Source organism: Bubalus bubalis, chromosome 15 (genome assembly GCF_019923935.1).
Source record: "Bubalus bubalis isolate 160015118507 breed Murrah chromosome 15, NDDB_SH_1, whole genome shotgun sequence".
In the NCBI taxonomy this organism is placed as follows: domain Eukaryota; kingdom Metazoa; phylum Chordata; class Mammalia; order Artiodactyla; family Bovidae; genus Bubalus; species Bubalus bubalis.
Genome location: NC_059171.1, coordinates 32,739,672 through 32,755,900, shown reverse-complemented (window position 1 = coordinate 32,755,900; position 16,229 = coordinate 32,739,672). Strand labels below are relative to the sequence as shown.

At 38.4% G+C, this 16,229-nt stretch overlaps 1 long non-coding RNA gene across 1 annotated transcript; it reads left to right on the top strand.

Annotated features, from left to right (window-relative positions):
- Positions 1 to 5,937: 5,937 nt before the first annotated feature.
- LOC123329384 lies at positions 5,938 to 14,923 on the top strand. The gene is made up of 2 exons (XR_006544766.2): positions 5,938 to 6,102; positions 14,465 to 14,923. It is a non-coding gene; the product is annotated as an uncharacterized LOC123329384 (long non-coding RNA).
- Positions 14,924 to 16,229: the final 1,306 nt, after the last annotated feature.

Genomic DNA, 16,229 nt, shown 5'->3' with positions numbered 1-16,229 from the left:
CTGTGAAAGTGCTACACTCAATATGCCAGCAAATTTGGAAAACTCAGCAGTGGCCACAGCACTGGAAAAGGTCAGTTTTCATTCCAATCCCAAAGAAAGGCAATGCCAAAGAATGCTCAAACTACTGCACAATTGCACTCATCTCACATGCTAGGAAAGTAATGCTCAAAATTCTCCAGGCTTCAGCAATATGTGAACCGTGAACTTTCAGATGTTCAAGCTGGTTTTAGAAAAGGCAGAAGAACCAGAGATCAAATTGCCAACATCTGCTGGATGATGGACAAAGCAAGAGAGTTTCAGAAAAACATCTATTTCTGCTTTGTTGACTATGCCAAAGCCTTTGACTGTGTGGATCACAATAAATTGCGGAAAATTCTGAAAGCGATGGTAATACCAAACTACCTGACCTGCCTCTTGAGAAACCTGTATTCAGGTCAGGAAGAAACAGTTAGAACTGACATGGAACAACAGACTGGTTCCAAACTGGAAAAGAAGTACATCAAGGCTGTATATTGGCACCCTGCTTATGTAACTTATATGCAGAGTACATCATGAGAAACGCTGGGCTGGAGGAAACACAAGCTGGAATCAGATTGCCAGGAGAAATATCAATAACCTCAGATATGCAGATGGCACCACCCTTATGGCAGAAATGAAGAGGAACTAAAAAGCTTCTTGATGAAAGTTAAAAAGGAGAGTGAAAACATTGGCTTAAAGCTCAACATTCAGAAAACGAGTATCATAGCATCTGGTCCCATCACTTCATGGGAAATAGATGGGGAAAGAGTGGAAACAGTGGCTGACTTTATTTTTGGGGCTCCAAAATCACTGCAGATGGTGATTACAGCCATGAACTTAAAAGATGCATACTCCTTGGAAGGAAAGTTATGACTAACCTAGACAGCATATTAAAAAGCAGAGATATTACTTTGCCAACAAAGGTCCATCTAATCAAGGCTATGGTTTTTCCAGTGGTCATGTTTGAATGTGAGAGTTGGAGTGTGAAAAAAGCGGAGCACTGAAGAATTGATGCTTTTGTACTGTGGTGCTGGAGAATGCTCTTGAGAGTCTCTTGGACTGCAAGGAGATCCAACCAGTACATCCTAAAGGAAACCAGTCCTGGGTATTCATTGGAAGGACTGATGCTGAGGCTGAAACTCCAATACTTTGGCCACCTCATGCAAAGAGTTGACTCTTTGGAAAAGACTCTGATGCTGGGAGGTATTGGGGGCAGGAGGAGAAGGGGACGACAGAGGATGAGATGGCTGGATGGCATCACCAACTCCATGTACATGAGTTTGGGTGAGCTCGGGGAATTGGTGATGGACAGGGAGGCCTGGTGTGCTGCGGTTCACAGGGTTCCAAAGAGTTGGACATGACTGAGCGACTGACTGAACTGAACTGAACTGAATTATTTAAAACAAACAAACAAACATATTTTTGTGTGTAAAATATTGAGTTTTTATATTTAACATTTTATCTTTTGTAATGTGCCTTTAAATTGTACAATAGCTAATTTGGATGTAGAATCATGTTTCACAGAAGTTTAAATGATAAAAACTAATTATAAGCACTATTTGAGTTCTAATATTAACTTTTATTGGAGTATAGTTGCTTTACAACGTTGTGTTCAGGTCAGTTCAGTGGTTCAGTCATGGCCGATGCTTTGCGACCCCATGGACTGCAGCATGCTAGGCCTCCCTGTCGCTCACCAACTCCTGTAGCCTGCACAAACTCATGTCCGTCGAGTCAGTGATGCCATCCAATCATCTCATCCTCTGTTGCACCCTTCTCCTTCTTCCATCCTGGTATTAGGGTCTTTTCAAATGAGTCAATTCTTTGCATCAGGTGGCCGAAGTATTGGAGCTTCAGCATCAGTCCTTCCAATAAAGATTCAGGACTGATATCCTTTAGGATTGACCAGTTGGATCTCCTTGCAGTCCAAGGGACTCTCAAGAGTTTTCTCCAACACCACAGTTCAAAAGCATCAACTCTTCAGTGCTCATTTTCTTTATGGTCCAACTCTCACATCATACAGGACAACTGGAAAAAACCATAGCCTTGACTAGATGGACCTTTGTTGGCAAAGTAATGTCTCTGCCTTTTAATATGCTGTCTAGGTGGGTCATAGCTTTTCTTCCAAAGAGCAAGTGTCTTTTAATTTCATGGCTACAGTCACCATCTGCACTGATTTTGGAGCCCAAAACTATAAAGTCTGTCACTATTTCCATTGTTTTTCATAAATTTGCCATGAAGTGATGGGACCATATGCCATGATACTAGTATTTTGAATGTTGAGTTTTAAGCCAGCTTTTTCACTCTCCTCTTTCACCTTCATCAAGAGTCTCTTTAGTTCCTCTTCACCTTCTGCCATAAGGGTGGTGTCATTTGCATATCTGAGGTTATTGATATTTCTCCTAGCAATCTTTATTTTAGTTTTTCCTTCATCCAGCCCAGCATTTTGCATGATGTACTCTGCACATAAGTTAAATAAGCAGGGGACAATATACAGCCTTGACATACTCCTTTCCCAATTTGGAACTAGTCCATTTTTTCATCGGAGAAGGCAATGGCAATCCACTTCAGCACTCTTGCCTGGAAAATCCCATGGGAGGAGGAGCCTGGTAGGCTGCAGTCCATGGAGTCACTAAGAGTTGGACATGACTTAGCGACTTCACTTTCACTTTCACTTTTCACTTTCATGCATTGGAGAAAGAAATGGCAACCCACTCCGGTACTCTTGCCTGGAGAATCCCAGGGATGGCAGAGCCTGGTGGGCTGCCATCTATGGGGTCGAACAGAGTTGGACACAACTGAAGCAATTAGGAGCAGCAGCAGCATTTTTCCATTTATGGTTTTAACTGTTGATTCTTGACCTGCATACAGATTTCTCAGGAGGTATGTAAGGTGGTCTGGTATTCCCATCTCTTTCAGAATTTTCCAGATTGTTGTGATCCACATAGTCAAAGGCTTTGGCATAGTCAATAAAGCAGAAGTAGATATTTTTCTGGAACTCTCTTGCTTTTTCTATGATCCAATGGATGTTGGCAATTTGATCTCTGGTTCCTCTGCCTTTTCTAAATCCAGCTTGAACATCTGGAAGTTTTCAGTTTACTACTGTTGAAGCCTCATATGGAGAATTTTGAGTATTAGTTTGCTAGCCTGTGAGCAATTGTGCAGTAGTTTGAATATTTTCCCACATTGTCTTTGTTTGGGATTGGAATGAAAACTTACCTTTTCCCGTCCTTTGGCCACTGCTGAATTTTCCAAATTTGCTGGAATATTTAGTGCAGCACTTTCACAGAATCATCTTTTAGGACTTGAAAAATCTCAGGTGGAATTCCATCAACTCCACTAGGTTTGTTTTTAGTGATGCCTCCGAAGACTCACTTGATTTCACATTCCAGGATGTCTGGCTCTAGGTGAATGACCACAGCATCCTGGTTATCTGCGTCATGAAGATCTTTTCGTATAGTTTTTCTGTGTATTCTTGCCACCTGTTCCTGATATCTTCTGCTTCTGTTATGTCCATATCATTTCTGTTCATTTTTGTCCCCACCTGTGCACAAAATATTCCCTTGGTATCTCTAATTTTCTTGAAGAGATCTCTAGTCTTTCCCATTCTACTGTTTTCCTCTATTTCTTTGCATTGATCACTGAGGAAAGCTTTCTTATCTTTCCTTGCTTTTGTTTGGAACTCTACGTTCAAATGGATATATCTTTCCTTTTCTCCTTTTCCTTTAGTTTCTCTTCTTTTCTCAGCTTTTTTAAGGCCTCCTCAGACAACCATTTTGCATTTTTGCATTTCTTTTTCTTGGGAATTCTCTTGATCACTGTCTCTTATACAATGCCATGAACCTCCGTCCATAGTTCATCAGGGACTCTGTCAGATGTAATCCCTTCAATCTACTTGTCACTTCTACAGTATAATCATAAGGGATTTGATTTAGATCATACCTGAATGGTCTAGTGGTTTTCCCTACTTTCTTCAATTTAAGTCTGAATTTGGCAATTTCATGACCCAAGCCACAGTCAGCTCCTGGTCTTGTTTTTGCTGACTGTATAGAGCTTCTCCATCTTTGGCTGCAAAGAATATAATAAATTTGATTTTGGTATTGACCATCTGGTGATGTCCATGTATAGAATCTTCTCCTGTGTGGTTGGACAGGGTCTTTGCTATGACCAGTGTGTTCTCTTGGCAAACCTCTGTTAGCCTTTGCCCTACTTCATTTGTACTTCAAGGCTAAATTTGCCTGTTACTCCAGGTATTTCTTGACTTTCTACTTTTGCATTCCAGTCCCCTATGATGAAAAGGAGATCATTTTAATGTATTAGTTTTAGAAGGTCTTGTAGTTCATGATAGAACCATTCAACTTCAGCGTCTTTGGCATTAGTGGTTGGGGCATAGTCTTGGATTACTGTGATATTGAATGGTTTGCCTTGGAAACGAACAGAAATCATTCTGTCATTTTTGAGATTGCACCCAAATACTGCATATCGGACCCTTTTGTTGACTATGAGGGCTACTTCATTTCTTCTAAGGGATTCTTGCCCTTAGATATAATGGTCATGGTAGATATAATAGTCATCTGAATTAAATTCACCCATTCCAGTCCATTTTAGTTCACTGATTCCTAAAATGTTGTGTTAGTTTCTACCTATATAGCAAAATGATTCAGCCATACATACAAATATATGCTCTCCCTTTTGGATTTCTTTACTATTCAAGACACCACAGAGCATTAATTAGAGTTTGCTATGAGATGGCTGGATGGCATCACTGACTCGATGGACATGAATTTGGGTGAACTCTGGGAGTTTGTGATGGACAGGGAGGCCTGGCATGCTGCAATTCATGGGGTTGCAGAGTCAGACACGACTGAGCTAGCCCCTATTATATATATATCTATATATATATAGATATATCTATATATCTATATATATATATATATCTATATATATATATATATTATATATATATCTATAAAATAGATATATATCTATTTTATAAATAGTATCAATAGTGTATATGTATCAATCCCAGGCTCAGGATTCCCAGCTCCCTGTCCTTTCCCCCTTGGTATCCATACATTCCTTCCCTATGTTTATGTCTCTATTTCTGCTTTGCAAACAAGATCATAAAAAGAATGAAATTGGGTTATTTGTAGAGATGTGAGTGGACCCAGAGTCTGTCATACATAGTGAAGTATTAAGTCAGAAAGAGAACAGATATAGTATATTAACACATATATGTGGAATCTAGAATGATATATGATCTTATCCACTGAATAATTTTCCAAGTTGGTTCAGTTATTGTATTTTCAGATTCTACTAATTATTTCAGTTTAATGTTCATCTTTACTATAAAAATCCAACTTGTTGGAAGATATAATCATCTGCTGCTGCTGCTGCTAAATTGCTTCAGTCGTGACTGACTCTGTGCGACCCCATAGACAGCAGCCCACCAGGCTCCCCTGTCCCTGGGATTCTCCAGGCAAGAACACTGGAGTGGGTTGCCATTTCCTTCTCCAATGCATGAAAGTAAAAAGTGAAAGTGAAGTTGCTCAGCCATGTCGGACTCTTAGCGACCATCTGAGGATTATATAAATAATCTGAGGATGCGACCACCAGTTGCCCTTTCACCTGTACCCAGGTGATTGGAGGCTCCTCCCTCCACCCCCCATTCTCAGTCTGTGGAAAATATGTTCTCCCCATGATTCCCACAGTAGGGTTCATTTTCCAGAACACAGCCTTGAGAGCAAAGCATTGTTGAAATTATCTGGATGGTAAGCATGACTGAAGGCTTTAAGGTCTCTACATAAACATGATTCTGGCCAGTGAGTGAGGAGATCTATTTATCTTGCAGCCAATCAAGATGAGCCTTGTAAATAAGTTCCCTTGCTTATTAAAGCGGCCACTTACCAATCTGGAAGATTCTGCCTCTTTCTTGAATCTTTCCTTGCCTTCCAAGTCTGAGGCCAATTTCATATTTCACCCTGGAAGCTGTCCAGTTTATAAAACCAACATTTATGTGTTTGCTTAGTTTTTTTCATGGTGAAGAAGCTGAATGAAAAACTTGATATTTATCCCCTGAATACAGAGGTGAGAAATGATTTCTTTTTTACTCAGAAAAGGTTTCTACAGGGTATGAAAACTCTGTAATTTTTAAGCAGTCTGAACTTGCTATTGTGCTAAGATTGTTCTTTTTAACATATTTCCTGTATAAACAGGTTGTTTTTGGCTCTGAAATTGGCAGTTTAAATGTATTTTCTGATTACTCTTTGCTAAGTTTAAGTCTTTATGAACTAGTTTGTGGCTAAAAGAAATTTTCAAGCAGACTCTGAAAGAAGTTCTTACTATTTTGTAGGATTGAGATATCATTTCAATATACTACGGAGAACCTCACGATTACCTTGTTATTGCTTCTCTTACTACTGCAGTGGATTTTACACTAGAGTCTGCATTTCAAGTTATTGTGACCTGTAGACCTAGCAGAGCACATACACTTTTTAACTGTCATTTACAAAATGAAAACAAATTACTTTTTACATACTAGATTTTAAAATGTATCTTAAAGACCATATAATTATTAGGAATTCACAAGGTGTGCTTTATTGCAAATATTTAAAATACAAAAAAAGAGGGATGGAGATAGAGGAAGAGAGAGAGAGAGACAGATTTGAATGCTTTTCATTAAACGATAAATCTAATCTGGTCTCTTCCATATCTCATTCTCACCAGCATAAGGCCAGTCAATCACTATCTAATCTGATGTAGCTAACCCAAGATTTTCCTTGCCGCCTGAATGCCAGCTCATCTCATTCTTATTTCCTGCAAATGTGGGTATTGATCATATTATAAGCTAAGACTCAATATTAGCTGCTTGGATTATCAGAGTTTAATTTTGGCAGCAACAATATAATTGATTCAAGCTGAATACTGCTTTGCATTATAGGTCCGTATCTACTTCACTATGGAAGGACTGAAGGTGTCTTCAACCTTGAGTTCACTCTTGGACATTGAATGACTATGAAACATTTACATAAGAGGGAGTAAATGGAAGATACTAATAATACAGTGATGGTCCTGATGATCAGCCACAGAGTTTCTCAGCCTCAGTAGTACAGATATTTTAGACTGAGAAATTTGTTCGGGGTGGGAAGCTGTGCATTCTAAGATGTTTAGCAACACCTAAGGCCTTTACCCAGGAGAAGGCAATGGCACCCAACTCCAGTCCTCTTGCCTGGAAAATCCCATGGACAGAGGAGCCTGGTAGGCTGCAGTACATGGGGTCGCTAAGAGTTGGACACGACTGAGCAACTTCCCTTTTTACTTCATGCATTGGTGAAGGAAATGGAAAACCACTCCAGCGTTCTTGCTTGGAGAATCCCAGGGACAGGGGAGCCTGGTGGGCTGCTGTCTATGGGGTCGCACAGTCGGACATGACTGAAGTGACTTAGCAGCAGCAGCAGCAAAGCCTTTACCCAATAGCCAGTCCTAGCCCTCTTCTCCCAAGATGTAACAATACAAAAAATGTCTCAAGACATTGTCAAATGTTTTTTGGATGGCAAAACTGTTTCCAGTTGAGAACAACTGATCTTATCTTGGCTACCATGTATGGTATTCCTGGCACAACAGTATGGGTTTATTTGTGATTTCTTTCTTTCCTTCCTTCCTTCTTTATTTCTTGCCTTCCTGCTTTCCTTTTCTTTTGAGAAAGGTAGTATATTTTTTCTAGTTTTAAAAAACACGTGATTGTAATTATTGTATTTCCTTGTGGCATACTCATATAGAGAAAATTTTATTGGAAATTGGCTGGAGAAAACAATGTGTCCCCATTTAATTCAATCTTTAGGAGACAGTCAGGATATTATTTTTAAAACAGCATTCTTTATTGGATACTATTGGTACCCTATAAGTACCAAAGATGTTTCTTACTAATTGCAATTTAAAAAGTGTAATTCCTTAACAGGGCCTTCGAGACTAATTCAGCTTCTGATTCTCTACTCAGATTCTCACATCATTCTCTAATCTGTTCAACTGAAAAGGGTCACTTTCAGCTTCTTTAATGTTCTTTGGTCTACCAGGACACTTGTAGAAGCCTTTTTCCCCCATAAGAATAAATTTTCCTCAATCCCTGTATCTTCCTTTCAGCCAATAGTTTTCATTGGCTAATTACTACTCAACTTGAAGATCACCATTTATATATCACTACTCAGAAATTTTAACCTAAAGTTGGCCTCATGTTATAATATTTTTGGATAGAACTCTTTCCATTTTCCATTTAAATCAATTTACAATGATATTTATTAATATATTTAAACTTTATGTATCTGTCTTCTCCACAGGACATTATATGAGTAGAGACTATATTTGGAGACCTTGTGAAAGTCACTCTTTAGCATTGTGGAGACCGTTTATGATTCCTATACTTCTACCTCAGGAGGTCTATGAAAACACTTTTGCATATCTGTTATTGGGCATAAAAATAAAATTGAAATATTAATATAAGTCAGAGGTTACATATGAGGGAACTTTCAGTAAATGATCTGTGATTATGTTGGCTATAGATAAAATATTAAATATTAAGTGAGAGTTTATTGTGAAATAGTGCCTAAGTATTATTAATTTGTTATACTAATTTTAAGTATTCAGAAGAGGATTAGAGTGACTCCCATAGATGGTAAGGGAAGATTCCTATGATATACAGTAAGTCTGAGAGATGTTTCAGGTAATCTAGATTTAAGGCCATCACTTCCTATGCAAAATTTGGTATATGAAAATTTTAACAGATCATTTTAAAATATAGCTTCATCATGGACACTCATGTCTCATAATTTGTGTCCGGACCGATGAGCTCAGAAAGGCACCAAATAGCACTTCTTTTTCCAGGAGTGGGATGGAGGAGTTTTGTTTATTTTTTCAACACTGAATAAATTGTCAAAGATAATGTTCTTCTTTCTTCTGTCCTAAGGGACAATTACCATGGGTAGAGAGAGTCTTCCCTGGTGTCTCAGATGGTAAAGCGTCTGCCTACAGGAGACCTGGGTTTGATCCCTGGGTCAGGAAGATCCTCTGGAGAAGGAAATGGCAACCTACTCCAGTACTCTTGCCTGGAAAATCCCATGGATGGAGGAGCGTAGTAGGCTACATTTCATGGGTTTGCAAAGAGTTGGACACAACTGAGCGACTTCACTTCAGAGAGATACAAAACCTCAGCATGGTTTTGTAAATCTCCCTGGATAAAGTTGTTAGCTACAGAGGAAAATGAAGGAACAATAGCATCTTATATTCAAACTCAAGATGCTGACTGCTGCTGCTAAGTCACTTCAGTCGTGTCCGACTCTGTGCGACTCCATAGATGGCAGCCCACCAGGCTCCCCCGTCCTTGGGATTCTCCAGGCAAGAACACTGGAGTGGGTTGCCATTTCCTTCTTCAATGCATGAAAGTGAAAAGTGAAAGTGAAATTGCTCAGTCGTGTCCAACCCTTAGCAACCCCATGTACTGCAGCCTTCCAGGCTCCTCCGTCCATGGGATTTTCCAGGGAAGAGCACTGGAGTGGGGTGCCATTGTCTTCTCCACAAGATGTTGACACTTGCATACAAAATATATGTTTCTTGGATGAATAGAAAGAAGGAACAAAGATAGGAGTGAAGGAAGGAAAACAAGAAAGAATACAGGAAAGAAGGTAAGGAGGAAGGAAAGAAAGAAAGAAGGAATGAAAGAGAAAAAAATAACTAAATCTATGTTATTCTCTTGAATAGAAGCACTATGACAAATGCTCAATGAATATTTGGATTTGCACACAGCCTGATCTTTTAGAAAGAATGTAAGACAGTATAAATGCATGATGTACAGAAGAAATCTGAAAAGGAAAACTTATTTACACCTTATTTTTATGTTTTAAAAGCTATTACTAATTTAAATTTCTATAATCTCATTAAAATTTTAAAAGAAACTTTATACAGAGATAAATATCACAAAATGGCAGACATCATTCTCAGTATGAATTGTTATTGAGTTGTTAATCTCACAGTCCTCTTGGTTTGACTTGGAGATAGAGGCTGAAAGGGATGGAAATTTTCAGTCTTTCAACTCACTGCTCATACATTTCTTAGTTTAATTTCTCTTACTCCCGTTCCTCCCTCTTGCTTTCTTTAGGTATCATTGACATCGAGATGCTTAATTTTAGCTCCAGCCTCCCCACACACCAGTTCTTTCCCCAAATGTGAGAATTTGTGATATTGCCTCAATTTTCCTTCCCAAAGGATTCTTCTCTCCTTCTATTTCTGCATCTAAATTCTCTGATATTTTTGTGAGCTATGCAAATAAGAGCTTTAGAAAAGTTTTTTCATTCATTTCTTATTGAAAGAGTGGAAATGGTCTGCATTTCCTTGTAGCAGCTATAACACTTTAGGAGGGATTAGAACACAAAGAGCACATTATCCCAACTTTGCTTACAGGAATGGTTTTAGAATGCACTGCATACAGAGAAAGCATTTGTTTTCCAAAATTATTTATGAGAGAAATCAATCAGATCATCAGTACACTGTAACCACAGGCCATCTGCTGGAGATAAGACACAGCTTTGTCACACATAATCCTTATTTATATCAGTGTTCCTCTAGGGAATTTTAACTGTAATCATCTCTCAACAGGGAATTCTTAGGTCATCAGTAGGTTAGTACTTGTTTAGAGAATAGGAGAGGGAGGAAGAACATTTAAATAAAATTAGTACCCAAAATGTAGCCTTTTTCCTGAGCTAAATCCACTCAATTTACGACAGATGGGATTTAACCAGTTAAATTCTTGTGTTTAAGCTCTCATGAGTCACTAAGGTACTAAGTTTAGAACTCACAGAGCCTAAAGTTTCCAGCTCATTGCTTAACCTGCTGAGTTGTACTGTTCCTTTATTATTCTGCACATGAGAACAATGGTACACAATGATGCTATACTAGTGTATACTCCATGTCTTCAGGCAGGCATTAAAAGTTGGTGTAATCAGATTGAAATTAACATAGACATCCAGCAAGCCAGAGTTTGTATTAAGGTGACAATATCCCTTTCTTTTTTTATAAATTACCATCACTGATAAAACTTGGTTTACTCAACTGATTTTAAGAAAGCACTGAGGCCTTTACTGAAACAAAAACTCCAAGCTAGAATGAGATACATTTCTTTCTGGAACAGTGTGGTAGAAAGAAGTCAGTATTGTCAGGAGACCTGATTTGATCCTTATACTGCTACTTTATGTTGTGTGATCTTAAAGAAGTCATTTAATCACTTGGGTTTAAATTCCCTCATCTATAGAACAAGACTGGAGATACCTACACTATCTATCTGAGAAACTTAGTGTAATGCTAGTGTATGTTATAAACACTATAAAAAGAAGCAGTGATATACTATATTAAGTTGAAATACACTTAAATGTGAGCATTTTTGTATCTGTAACTATGATCTAAATTTTCCCCTGATATGAAAATTTCAGGATGTATTGAGCTAAAAGTTAAATATAGTAATGATGTTTATTGTTAGTGTTAATCATCAGAAACATTGAGGAATATTGACTTCAGTTCAGTTCAGTTCAGTCGCTCAGTCGTGTCCGACTCTTTGCGACCTCATGAATGGCAGCAGGCCAGGCCTCCCTGTCCATCACCAGCTCCCGGAGTTCACCCAGACTCACGTCCATTGAGTCAGTGATGCCATCCAGCCATCTCATCCTCTGTCGTCCCCTTCTCCTCCTGCCCCCAATGCCTCCCAGCATCAGAGTCTTTTCCAATGAGTCAACTCTTCGCATGAGGTGGCCAAAGTACTGGAGTTTCAGCTTTCAGCATCATTCCTTCCAAAGGAATCCCAGGGCTGATCTCCTTCAGAATGGACTGGTTGGATCTCCTTGCAGTCCAAGGGACTCTCAGGAGTCTTCTCCAACACCACAGTTCAAAAGCAGCAATTCTTCGGCAATCAGCCTTCTTCACAGTCCAACTCTCACATCCATACGTGACCACAGGAAAAACCATAGCCTTGACTAGACGAATCTTTGTTGTCAAAGTAATGTCTCTGCTTTGAATATGCTATCTAGGTTTGTCATAACTTTCCTTCCAAGGAGTAAGCGTCTTTTAATTTCATGGCTGAAGTCACCATCTGCAGTGATTTTGGAGCCCCAAAAAAGAAAGCCTGACACTGTTTCCACTGTTTCTCCATCTATTTCCCATGAAGTGGTGGGACCGGATGCCATAATCTTTGTTTTCTGAGCTTTAAGCCAACTTTTTCACTCTCCACTTTCACTTTCATCAAGAGGCTTTTAAGTTCCTCTTCACTTTCTGCCATAAGGGTGGTGTCATCTGCATATCTGAGGTTAGTGAGATTTCTCCCGGCAATCTTGATTCCAGCTGGTGCTTCTTCCTGTTCAGCGTTTCTCATGATGTACTCTGCATATAAGTTAAATAAACAGGGTGACAATATACAGCCTTGACGTACTCCTTTCCCTATTTGTACCAGTATGTTGTTCCATGTCCAGTTCTAACTGTTTCTTCCTGACCTGAATACAGGTTTCTCAAGAGGCAGGTCAGGTAGTCTGGTATTACCATCTCTTTCAGAATTTTCCACAATTTATTGTGATCCACACAGTCAAAGGCTTTGGCATAGTCAACAAAGCAGAAATAGATGCTTTTCTGGAACTCTCTTGCTTTTTCCATGATCCAGCAGATGTTGGCAATTTGATCTCTGGTTCCTCTGCCTTTTCTAAAACCAGCTTGAACATCAGGAAGTTCACGGTTCACATATTGCTGAAGCCTGGCTTGGAGAATTTTGAGCATTACTTTCATAGCATGTGAGATGAGTGCAATTGTGCAGTAGTTGGAGCATTCTTTGGCATTGCCTTTCTTTGGGGTTGGAATGAAAACTGACCTTTTCCAGCCCTGTGGCCACTGCTGAGTTTTCCAGATTTGCTGGCATATTGAGTGCAGCACTTTCGCAGCATCATCTTTCAGGATTTGAAATAGCTCAACTGGAATTCCATCACCTTCACTAGCTTTGTTCTTAGTTATGCTTTCTAAGGCCCACTTACTTCACATTCCAGGATGTCTGGCTCTAGGTCAGTGAGCACACCATCGTGATCATCTTGGTCATGAAGATCTTTTTTGTACAGTTCTTCTGTGTATTCTTGCCACCTCTTCTTAATATCTTCTGCTTCTGTTAGGTCCATACCATTTCTGTCCTTTATCGAGCCCATCTTTGCATGAAATGTTCCCTTGGTATCTCTAATTTTCTTGAAGAGATCGCTAGTCTTTCCCATTCTGTTGTTTTCCTCTATTTCTTTGCATTGATTGCTGAAGAAGGCTTTCTTATCTCTTCTTGCTATACTTTGGAATTCTGCATTCAGATGTTTGTATCTTTCCTTTTCTTCTTTGCTTTTTGCTTCTCTTCTTTTGACAGCTATATGTAAGGCCTCCCCAGACAGCCATTTTGCTTTTTTGCATTTCTTTTCCATGGGGATGGTCTTGATCCCTGTCTCCTGTACAATGTCACGAACCTCAGTCCATAGTTCATCAGGCACTCTATCTATCAGATCTAGGCCCTTGCTAGTAAAAGAACTTAGAAGATGGAGTACTTGATAGATGTAATGTTCTAATAATGAAGAATAGTATTTGTCTCACAAATAATCTTAAATAACATTTTGAATTCATGGCTCAAATATATTTTCTAATACATATCTGGGATTTTAGAATATTTTTGCAACATGATTTTAAGCCAAGAAAATCAAAGGTCTTGTTCATTTTCATACTACTTGGCAATGCTCAGCAGATTGTTACACTGCATTGTGGAGAACATGAAAACTACTTTATGCTATGAAATTTTGAAGATGTTATTATTGGCATATGGGATGGTTGAATAAACAGTTGAAATTTCAAATGTAGTAAAAAGGATTCCCTTTATGACTGAAATGCATGGACATAAATACCTTTCTTTTAAATTTCTGCAATAATTTTATACCATTTGGTAAATATAGGAAAATGAGAAAATCTAATTATAATCTATAGTCATTAAATTAAGCCTGAAATAGCTTTCTAGAACAAACAGTAACATTTGTAGCATGTACCAATATCTATATAAGTTGCAAATCTTGCAAGGTGCCAATATTTTTGTCATTTATTTCTTTTTTAAAAGATATTTTTCTGGCAATTGAAAGATATTGACAGTGTTGTCCTATCAACATTTTTTTTTTTTTTTGCTTGTGAATGGAAAACACTTTCATGTGTTCAAATGACTGTGCTTTATGTGCAATATCAATAAGATTGAATAAAATCATAGAGTTTAATCTGGTATATCATATACAGCAAAGTTATTTCTACCCATATTTAAACATATGTATAATTGTTTTGGTATTGAATGTCAAGTCATAACTGGAAGTCAAAGTGATAGACTTAAAGATTCATCCACCCATTTCACAATTTTTTCCCCCAGGAGCTTGGCCCTACCTAACTTCCCCCTGCTCCCAAAAATGCCAAGTTAAGCAGCAATGTTATACTCTCACCTCCCTACCTCAAGGTAATCAAGCTTTTTATTACCATTCAGATGAGCAGATTATATGTCAACTTTTCAAAAGTAAAAAAAAAAAAAATTTTGGATAAGCACTGATCTCTTTATGTCTCATCTTTTCCCTCCTTTGTTTTAAAAAAAAGCTTTAGTGTAAGGTTTACACATAGAATTCTGGATATGGTAAAGCTTAAAATGTCTATTTTGTACCCTACTAACCAACTTTTTGAAGATACATAATTTGTAATTGTCCTTTTTCATATTTTTGAACTTCTATTCTTACTAATGTGTTTTTAAAAATAAAACTTGGAAATATTATTAAGCATTTCCAATATTTACTTTACATAATCTAATAAATTTGATGAACTCTAGAAGGAATCAGCAATCTAAATGGGAAAGAAGGCAAAATAATTTTTTAAATGCATGCTTTTTTAGGAATCTATCATTACAATAACTTTCTTTAATGATTATCAATAAAGTGTCCTGAAATTGTATTTGTAGTATTAATAAGGGAAAAAATCATCTATGATAATTCAAGATCTTTCTCTTAAATTTCTCTTATCTTCCCTTCCCTCTCCTGTTCTTATCCTCCACTCCTGGTGTTCCTAGATTGTGGCCTTTGAGAAGTGGCCAAATTTAGTTAACCTAAGTCTTAGTTCTCTCAGTGCACAGCAAAGAAATGGTGTCATTTCTTTTATTGTCCTTTTATAGGAATGTTATAAGGATTAAATTTTGTGCTGAGCATTCAATGCTTGGCATAGCATATCAGCACTTGATAAATAGTGACTATTATTACTGTCACCCTGAGTAATATCATTGATAATAGTGATCATTGAACTTGCAGGGCACTTATGTCTGGTTATCAATAAATAACTAACCTGAATCGTTTCACATATCTTGTCACATCAATCTACTGAACACCACTGCTATAGTGTATCAGTCCAGTTCAGTTGCTCAGTCGTGTCCAACTCTGTGTGACCCCATGAACTGCAGCATGCCAGGCCTCTCTGTCCATCACCAATTCCCGGAGTTCACCCAAACTCTTGTCCATCGAGTTGGTGATGCCATCCAGCCATCTCATCCTCTGCCATCACCTTCTCCTCCTGCCCCCAATTCCTCCCAGCATCAGAGACTTATCCAGTAAGTCAACTCTTTGCATGAGGTGGCCAAAGTATTGGAGTTTCAGCTTTAGCAACAGTCTTTCCAAAGAACACCCAGGACTGATCTCCTTTAGGATGAACTGGTTGGACCTCCTTACATTCCAAGGGACTCTCAAGAGTCTTCTCCAACACCACAGTTCAAAAGCAGCAATTCTTCGGTGCTCAGCTTTCTTCCCAGTCCAACTCTCACATCCATACATGACCACTGGAAAAAACATAACCTTGACTAGACGGACCTTTGTTGGCAAAGTACTGTCTCTGCTTTTGAATATGCTATCTAGGTTGGTCATAACTTTCCTTCCAAGGAGTAAGCATCTTTTAATTTCATGGCTGCAATCACCATTTGCAGTGATTTTGGAGCCCCCAAAAATGAAGTCTGACACTGTTTCCACTGTTTCCCCATCTATTTGCTATGGAGTATTGTAATCAGATGCCATGATCTTAGTTTTCTGAATGTTGAGCTTTAAGCCAACTTTTTCACTCTCCTTTTTCACTTTCATCAAGAGGCTTTTTAGTTCCTCTTCACTTTCTGC